Source organism: Cottoperca gobio, unplaced genomic scaffold (assembly GCF_900634415.1).
Source record: "Cottoperca gobio unplaced genomic scaffold, fCotGob3.1 fCotGob3_192arrow_ctg1, whole genome shotgun sequence".
Classification (NCBI taxonomy): domain Eukaryota; kingdom Metazoa; phylum Chordata; class Actinopteri; order Perciformes; family Bovichtidae; genus Cottoperca; species Cottoperca gobio.
The window spans coordinates 214,154-223,906 of NW_021166834.1; the positions used below are offsets into that span (position 1 = coordinate 214,154).

A 9,753-nucleotide genomic window follows, 5' to 3' on the forward strand; every position below is an offset into this window, starting at 1 on the left:
GCTGCAGTGAGGAGCTGTGGTCTCAAGGTCTTAGGTGCCTCAAGGGGTGGTAACCCTCGAACACCGTGGTGAACCCCGGTGGTCAGGCAAGCCGTCCGACTGAAGAAGGAGTCCTTCCGGGTTTTGTTATCCGGGAGGACTCTGGAAACAGTTGCAGGGTACCGACGGACTCGAAGGGTGGCATCCTCTGCCGTGGCAGAGGCAAAGCAGCGGGTGTGGGAGAAGCTATGGAGAAGGACTTTAGGTCGGCACCAAGGTGCTTCTGGAAAACCATCCGGCACCTCAGGAGGGGGAAGCGGGGAACCATCCAAGCTGTGTACAGCAAGGGTGGGACCCTGCTGACTTTGACTGATAAGGTTATTGGGCGGTGGAAGGAGCACTTTGAGGAACTCCTGAATCCGACTAACACGCCCTCTATGGTAGAGGCAGAGCTGGAAGCTGATGGGGAACCATCATCAATTTCCCTGATGGAGGTCACTGAGGTAGTCAAACAACTCCACAGCGGCAAAGCCGCAGGGGTTGATGAGATCCGTCCAGAAATCCTGAAGGCTTTGGGTGTTGAGGGGCTGTCTTGGTTGACACGCCTCATCAACATTGCGTGGAAGTCTAGAACAGTGCCTAGGGGGTGGCAGACCGGGGTGGTGGTTCCCTTATTCAAAAAAGGGGACCAGAGAGGGTGTGCCAACTACAGGGGTATCACAATTCTCAGCCTCCTAGTAACGTCTACTCTAAGGTGCTGGAAAGGAGGGTTTGGCCAATAGTCGAACCTCTGATTGAAGAGGAACAATGCGGATTCCGTCCTGGTTGTGGAACAACGGACCAACGGACCAACTCTTCACTCTCGCAAGGATCCTGGAGGTGGCCATCCGGTCTACATGTGTTTTGTGGATCTGGAGAAAGCGTATGACCGGGTCCCCCGGGTAATAGTGTGGGAGGTGCTGCGGGAGTATGGGGTGAGGGGGTCACTTCTGAGGGCCGTCCAATCGTCCAAAGCAAGAGTTGTGTCCGGATACTCGGTAGTAAGTCGGACTCGTTCCCAGTGAATGTTGGCCTCCGCCAGGGCTGCGCTTTATCACCGATCCTGTTTGTGATTTTCATGGACAGGATATTGAGGCGTAGTCATGGAGGAGAGGGGTTGCAGTTTGGTGGACTGAGGATGTCATCGCTGCTCTTTGCAGATGACGTGGTCCTGATGGCGTCATCGGTATGAGGATCAGCACCTCACAATCTGAGGCCATGGCTCTATGCAGGAAACTGGTGGATTGCCTACTCCGGGTAGGGAATGAGCCCTTACCCCAAGTGAAGGAGTTCAAGTACCTCGGGGTCTTGTTCGTGAGTGAGGGCACGATGGAGCGAGAGATTGGCCGAAGAATCGGAGCAGCGGGGGCGGTACTGCAGTCGCTTTACATTTCCATTTTCCATTGTGACAAAAAGAGAGCTGAGCCAGAAGGCAAAGCTCTCGATCTTCCTGGCGATCTTCGTTCCTACCCTCATCTATGGTCATGAAGGCTGGGTCATGACCGAAATAACGAGATCGTGGATACAAATGTCTCAAATGGGTTTTCTCAGGCGGGTGGCTGGCGTCTCCCTTAGAGATAGAGTGAGAAGCTTAGCCATCCAGGAGAGACTCGGAGTAGAGCCGCTGCTCCTTTGCATTGAAAGGAGCCAGTTGAGGTGGTTCGGGCATCTAGTAAGGATGCCACATGGGCGCCTCCCTAGGGAGGTGTTCCAGGCACGTCCAGCTGGGAAGAGATCCGGGGAAGACCCAGGACTCGGTGGAGAGATTATATCTCCAGTCAAAGCTGGCAGATGTGGCCCGGAGAAGGGAAGTTTGGGGTTCCTTACTGGAGCTGCTGCCCCCACGACCCAACCCCGGATAAGCGGTAGACGATGGATGGATAACGTGTTTCAACTTCCCTTAAAATTAATATATATATATATATATATATATATATATATATATATATATAATTCATTGATTAAATGTTCTTATAAAAACAGTAATAAATGAAATGCATAGACATTCGGAACAGCTGTTCAATGTTACATTTACTGTATTTTTGCTTTTCTGACTTTGATCTTTGGATTTTTCTTTTCATAACCGTCCTCCCTCTGTTCTCTGACTCCCTCCTACTCTCTCTCTGTGGGAACTGATTATAAGAGAATATTTCTTTTCAGAAATCAATAAATTTGAACACACAGCCATTACAACCAGATGCACTTTTACTGACGCTGAAATGTTCCCAACCTGAAAGCTTCAAACAGAGGAAGTTATACAAATAAAGAAGATACTCGACATTCTTCTCCCTCTGTGAAATAAATCTGATAATTTCCTTTAATCTCCGTCCTTTTCATAGCTGCACTGAAAAATCCCAAAAGATGCACACGCTGCATTCATGTACATTACAGTTATTGTAATTATGTGACTGTGACTGTAAAAAGCGTCAACATCCAAGTAATTAAGATTGAGATTTTTCTGAAAGCTCCTCTATATCCCACTCGGGCGATATATATCACAATATAGCATGCTTTCTGGTTATTCAATAAAATAACGTAAAATGTGTAAAAATAACTTGGTAAAGCCTATTTTTAAGCAGATTTCCTGAGAAGTACAATGTGCTTGTTATTATCAATTTAGCCTGATTGCGTATCCTGATATCTCAATACAGGATTTATGCACAACTTGATTGTATTGAAAGACGATAAATTATCATCATGTTGAATTATCAAACAGCCTGAAAAGCAAAACAAACTTCACATTGCAGTTGAACACAGGAATCTGCTGCAGCCACACAACAATAACACACACAGTGTAGTTGAGACAGTTACACACACTTTGTGAGCCTCAACTCCTAAATTACACAGATGTGAAAACAGACATTAAAAAATAACCGATTGCACCTTTAGAAGTTGTTTTTTGAAGCTCTGAATGGTTTCAGAACGTGTCCCTGTCTGAATATAATCTCAGATTACTACGAGCTCAAAGTATTATTATTATTCAGCGTTATTATAATATCAGTTTCAGCTCTCACCAACACAGAGCTGCTCTCCGTCCTTCTCTGCACGCGTTATAACAGCAGAGTTCAGGGAAGTATAATTAGTTGGAGCGATTAGAGGGAGGACGGCGTGTGTGTGGATGTGATGCCCTGATGTATGTATTGTGTGTGTGTGTGTGTGTGTGTGTGTGTGTGTGTGTGTGTGTGTGTGTGTGTGTAGGTGTGGAGTGTGTACATCATCATGTTGTGTGTTGTGTCTTCAGAGAGACGCAGAAAAGTAGCATCACAGCTGTTATTAAACCTCCTACTAATTTAAGTGTATGTGTGGACAGATTGATGTCTGTGTGCAGAAAGATCCACGTGTGGGCGACTCGAGTATGTGCAGTGTGTGTGTGTGTGTGTGTGTGTGTGTGTGTGTGTGTGTGTGTGTGTGTGTGTGTGGGCTGAGATGTCCTGCTCTGCCCTCCACGTTCGTGCATACAGCACTGTTGGTTCATCACTTGTGTTTTAATGCAGATCCACCTCTGAACTCTACGTGTGGGCTGCAGAGCTGCGAGCTGTGTGGGAGCAGCAGAGCGAGATCGCACTCAACATCCAGGGTGAAATGTACAGGAGATGTGCGGAGGATTCACACAAGCTTTCATTGTTTTGTTCTTTGATTTTCAACAAATAAATGAGCCCGGTTTGAAGAAATAAACCTTTATGTGACGCATGTTGAAAGTCAGTTCAGGGTTCAACAAAATAATGCTAATTAAACTATTTAAACACTATCCTAGAAATAAACTCTCGTACCTTTTACTTCTATGACATATGTGACTGGGATAAAAGTGGAATGAGTAGACTTGATGTGGGATTTTATTGTGAGGATTTCTCTTCTCAGTGTGGAACAGCTTCGGAGACATTCAGAAAATCCCGAGCTGCTGATGGTGGAAGAACAAGAAGACATGACATGGTGGTTGATTCAGTGCAGATAACGTGTTGTTCCACTTCTAGTAGAGAATCAGAGACGATGAAAGTGAGAGGAGGGAAAGAGGAGGAGGAACCGAAAGAAGAAATGAGGTTAGAAAGAACTAGGAGACGCAAGACAGGAGGACAAAGAGACAGAACTATAATTATGTGTGACAAGGAAAGTAAGAACATGTCCATCTGTAACAAAGTTATTAATTAGATGCAGAGACATTAACCTGGTGCAGCTGATTCGCTGCCTCTGGCTTTGCTCCCAACTCCCAACCAATCACCAGCCTCGCTCCGCTAACCACACACACCTCCTACAGTAAATACACACCATGCATAAAACATAGATGCACAGACACACATCAGCCGCCTGAAAAACTCATTAGTAGATCATAAAAACGAATATTTGTACAACTTGTGTACATTCGTCTCTGCAGTAAACCTCAGCTGCTCTGCTGGGCGGTGCTGCTCTCTAGTGGAGAACATTTCAAACTGCAATAAAAACCGAGATTAAAAGTAAGAATGATGACGCGAACACTTAACAATTTAGTTGACTTCCCCGTTTTATATTGAACATTTTTGAGTATTTGTACTTTTGGATAAACTGATGCGTCACATGTCTGATGGACTTGGATGTTCAAAATGACTGAATATCTATTAGGTCATAAGGACAGATGAGTACCAGAGTGTTGCTATAAAGGCCTTCAGAAAAAAACTATACATACAAAGTCGTATTCATTAAGCTTCCTAGTGCATTTTCTTCTGAAGTTTCCCGTTTCAGTTAAGACTAGATCCTGGTAAAGATTAAATTCATCCACAAAGCATTTTAGCCCTTAAGAGAGCTCCTAAAGTAAAGATGTGTAAGATCTGCCAGAATTGAAAATTAAACCATTAAAACATCTAACTAACATTATTAACAGAATGTGAAGAGGTAACAGTGTTGGCATTATCTCAAAGATGTCTGTGTGTAGTGTTGCAGAGATATCTACTGAAGTTAGCATGCTAACAGCTAGCTGTCTTGTAATACCACTTGTTCCTCTATAGGCGATAGTGAGTCACTGAAGCTCCAGTCTGCCCTCAGACCAGAGGGAGAAGAAGTACAGCTGCCTGACTCGCTTGTAAACATCACAGCCATGTTCCGTGTCTGTTTTATAGTTTCTTTGTTTATTGGATTAAAAGTGGCAGAAACTAGAAAACCACCCGCACCGCCTCACCTCGTCCTCACAGCTGCCAGGAGGCTGTTTCTCTGAGTGTATATCTGTCAGCAGCATCAGGAAACGGCGCCGCTTCAGCTAGGTGGAGTTGAGCCACAGCACCAGGGCACTGCAGACTCCCTGTAGCTGCCGTTACACCGGTCCAGCAGCTGTGACTGCAGCGCTGCGGCTTGTTCTGTCTGAGCTCAAGTCTCTTCAGTTGCTGACTGGGGCTCTGTGTGACGGAGGAGGCTGCCGACTGCCGCCACCGGGAAGAGAGAGCAATATGCTGGTCGTTTTCTAGTTTCTGCCACTTTGGATTTAGTCCAATAAACAAACTTACTCAAGCAAATAAAGATAACAACTATCAGCATGTGAATAAGAAGAACTGAGCAACAAGGCTTGTGTTTTCTAACTAGTTGCAGGCTACTTTTGAAGTTTAGCTTACAACTTATTCAACTAACTAGTTTTCATCATCCGCCATGTCTTAATAGAGAGTCAATTCCATGATCAGGCTGATCAGTTTTTAATCAACCAATCTCACCTTTTAATAAAGAATGTCTCGTCCCTAACATCGGGGTCGGCCACCTCCTCACTAAAGGTCAAAGTTTCCATCACTTCCTTGCTCAGAGTTGCGCTGAAAATGTTCCTAAATCTCTCCTAAACTCCTAGAATTGTTTTGGCTAAATTAAGAGCCCAGATCGTTAACTAGACTTTAATTAGACCGACAGGCATTTTAAGAGACATGAAGAGGAAGAATGATCCATTTATTCACAAAACCTAAAAGGTTTATTTATTTATTTTCTGCTTTCACATCTTGTGATTTGTCTCTTGACCTTTAAGATGTAAGTGCCCCTTGAGTTGAATTACTGATTCAAACACTAATCTGCTTTGAAAATGTCTGCTGGTCCAATATAGTCGGCAGGTTTGGAATGAGCTCAAACATACAGCGAGGTACAGTCCGGTGCGGTAACTACTCTCAGACTCAGGGTGGCAGCAACACAAACCAAACCAGCAGAGTGGAAACTGCTGAAAATGTAAATAAATAAATACCAGAGCTGCGTTACTGCACAGTCGCATACCTGCACCTTTAAAACTGCTTTCCCACAATGCAATGTGCAGCAAAACATCTCTAAACCACCGATTGCAGTTTCCACTTTGTTTTGTTTGTTGCCAAGTGGTTTGAACCTGATTCACTTTGACACGTTCACTCACATGCACAACATGTGGTGTGCACAATGTGTGCAAATACAGCAGATTCAACACATTAATTATATCATCAGACAAGATTATTATCCTCAAAACATAACACAAATGCTTCAGGTCGCAGTAAGAGGAGTCAGGTCATTAGCAGGATGTGTTTTGTTGCCTGCAGACTTTAATGTTGAACTTTGAACGTTGAATAATCAAAGCTTCATATCAACATCACAATCCAAGCAGATTTACTACTTTTTGTTTTGTTTGCTAAACTCTTTTCTTTTATGAGCAGTGAACCGCACGTCAGCTGATGCAGACTCACCTCTTCCTGGTTGTTAACAGAAGGAGCCAAAAGAGCTCGAGGCCCAAACCATAGCAACAAGGTGAGCAGGGGGGTACAGGTAGTGCCAACATTAAATTGTGTAATTACATTGATTGATGTGATATATTAAAATATTAATAGGTTTTAAATCGTTGTAAATACTCAATTCAATCAATTCAATCTATGCTTATCGTGGTTTCCAGTAAATATGTATTAAATGTTTTGGTCTTGCCCCCCCCCCCCCCACATGGTATCTTCCAGTCATTACATCATTCTGTCTTTTTGGTATTTTCACCTTGATTAGTTGGCAGTTGTCAGTCAGACATGAAAAAGGGGGAACGTGTGAATGTGAACAAGCGCCCCTGATGGATTCGAACAGGTGATTTTTGGTGTCACTTGTTAAACATTCGGCTGCCATGTATTGTACTTTTTAAAGATGTTCAGAAGGTAAGAACTTCAGACAGTACTCAGGAAATATACAAAATGTAAAGCGCAGCTTGACAAGAAGTCCTGTTCCAGCTCCCCAGAGGATGAGCTCTTGATTAAATGTACCTCATGACCTTTCCTCTTCAGCCTCCTTCAGGGCAAGTTAACATAATGAGAGTTTCATGGTGACAGAGAAAGAGGTTGAAGGTATAGGCTGGTTAGACATCTTCAGGTCTCACATGAGCCGTTCTGGATTTTAAGGCCTGAAGGCAACACGTACATTCAAGAACCAGTCAAGTCGGCTTATTATCACATGGACCGGGTACAGGCCCAGGGGCCCAAAGTGTCAGGGGCCCCCACTGGCATTCACCTACAACATGTCACTCCAACCAGAAAGAGACACAAAGATTGCTTCTCGATTGATCGATGAATCCTCTGATCTATAAAATGTCAGACAATATTGAAACATGTCCATAAATGTGTCAAAGTCCAGGGTGATGACTCTTAATGTGTTGTTTTGTAACTGCAAAACCCAAAGATGTTCAGTTTAATAAGATATAAAACAGAGTCCGAAAATATTTTCTGCCAGTTTTGCAAGAAACATTACTTTAAAGATTAATCGATTATAAGAATAGTCTGAGATTTGTCTCTCTGCTAAACAATTAGTTGACTTTTGGTTTTGTGTCAGATCAATATCTTGTTATAGTTTATAGACATTGTAGAAAAACTAATATAACAAGTCAGGGTATGTTTTACTGACATAGAATTGAAGCGCATTTGTTCTGCGACATTAGGATGCTTCAAACGCTGGAGGTTAACCTTTAGAAGTAACCTTATGACACGGCGCGACCTTCTTCAACACTTTGTGCTCGACCACTAACACCAGTCGATTCTCTCCTCAGGCTTGTTGGAGCGTCAGTCAGTGAAGCTGCTGTTTGATCACAGACTCATTAACTTCAGGTTAAAGCGCCGGAAGGCAGCCGCCGCTGTCTTCTGTCCGGCAGAATAATTCACCCTCTCATCTTCTCAAAGGTGAGCCGGCTGTTGTAGCACACAGCGCTGCACGCTGTTCTTTCTTCTTCATTATAGGAAACATTATTTACTGAAGTATTGTGTGGCTGATATATCTTCTTCCTCTGTGACATAGAGCTTCATTGTTATTAAAAAAGTATTAACAACACATCAGTGAGCCTCACTGACATGTTCCTTCAGTACCATGAACACACACACTGCAGTTTATTTTGACTCAACCCCACACACACCGTCCTACAAATGTGCTACAAATACTCACTACAGCACCAAATGTGGATTAATCCGCCGCTGAACGTTTGTTAAATAATATATTGAAATTGTACATATATATATATATATATATATATATATATATATATATATATATATATATATATATATATATACATATATTATTTTACAGCATTTCCCTCGTTCTAGTAATCTTTCCATCTCTGCTCCCCTCTCTGCGACCTCTCTTTAATTTGCAGAGGATATAGATCTGCAGATACCAGGAGGACAATTAACAAGATTTACTCCTTTCAGCTTTAAAGCCCATTGACTCCCTCTCTCGTTCTCATTACGGGCTCACAGGGAATTGTTTTTTTTCTCCTGACATGAATAGAGCTATCACACTTCTCCAACAGGACTCGTTTTGAATGAGTGGAATGTCTTGTGCTCCTTTTCATCCTGCAACAGATCTGAAGAGGAGTCTGTAGGCAGATGGGGAGTGCAATGACCCTCCCTGACAGGCTATAGGCCCACATGCCCGGGGCCCATTGCTCCTGGCAGCCGGAAAAAAGGGCAGGATAAGGAAAGGGAAAGTGCAGACTGTATGAAAGGAGCGCTCCTATCATGTGTCAGGCATGCACCGTGCAGAGGTTATGCTGATTTCAGGAGTATCAAACATTTGAAGATACCTTAAAAAACTTTTTAAAATGAGCAAATGCAATGGTGTATGTCCGGCTCTAAAGGCTTAAAACTTGCTACAGCAAATGAAATATGCCACAAACTGATCTTTTGTCACATGAAATGTTTTACTCTGAGGATTTTATCTTATCTATTTGCTTTTGTATGACCTTAAACAGTCGTTGTAAGAAGTGAAGGACGGATACTTTCTAATATTCAACTGAAATGAATGTTAAAACCTCGTCACACGTACAGACTCAGAGAGTCGAGAGACTTCCTAAACAATAATCTTGACATAACGAAATGGACGTGTGTTAAAAAAGATTTCTTTTTGTATCATTCCGATTTATCTTTTCATTTCATTTTTGAATAAATCAACAGGCACATCCGTTAAATTGAATGCATTTTATTTGAAATAATTCCAAAAGATTAATTGAATTGATTAGAAGGTGAAGGTGTGAGAGAGACATCAGATTTTAATACACAGAACTGTTATCTGTCTTATTGACAAAGTCACATATAAAGGATGCGATGGATTGAATGACTCTCAAATAAATAAATAAAAATAAGAAGATTAACTGAAATGATACGAAGAATAAAGAAGCGTCTTTCCCCTCCTCTCTGTTTATGTCTCCTCTCTTCACGCTTTTAACTTGCTGCAGCCTCAAACTCTGATCCCAGCTCCTCCTGCTCTGTCATTACGATCCCTAAGTGCTACAGACAGAAGTAAGAAAATAGTTGAAAC

The 9,753-nt window shown here is 42.8% G+C and overlaps 1 long non-coding RNA gene across 2 annotated transcripts; it reads left to right on the forward strand.

Moving 5' to 3' along the window:
- The first annotated feature begins 5,040 nt into the window (after positions 1-5,040).
- On the forward strand, positions 5,041-9,548 carry LOC115004822 (uncharacterized). Of its 2 annotated transcripts, none has more exons than XR_003831882.1 (5): positions 5,041-5,068; positions 6,633-6,723; positions 6,967-7,109; positions 7,991-8,120; positions 8,799-9,548. It is a non-coding gene; the product is annotated as an uncharacterized LOC115004822 (long non-coding RNA). The 2 variants fall into 2 exon arrangements; XR_003831881.1 differs by having other exon boundaries at positions 6,967-7,041.
- The last annotated feature ends 205 nt before the right edge of the window (positions 9,549-9,753 follow it).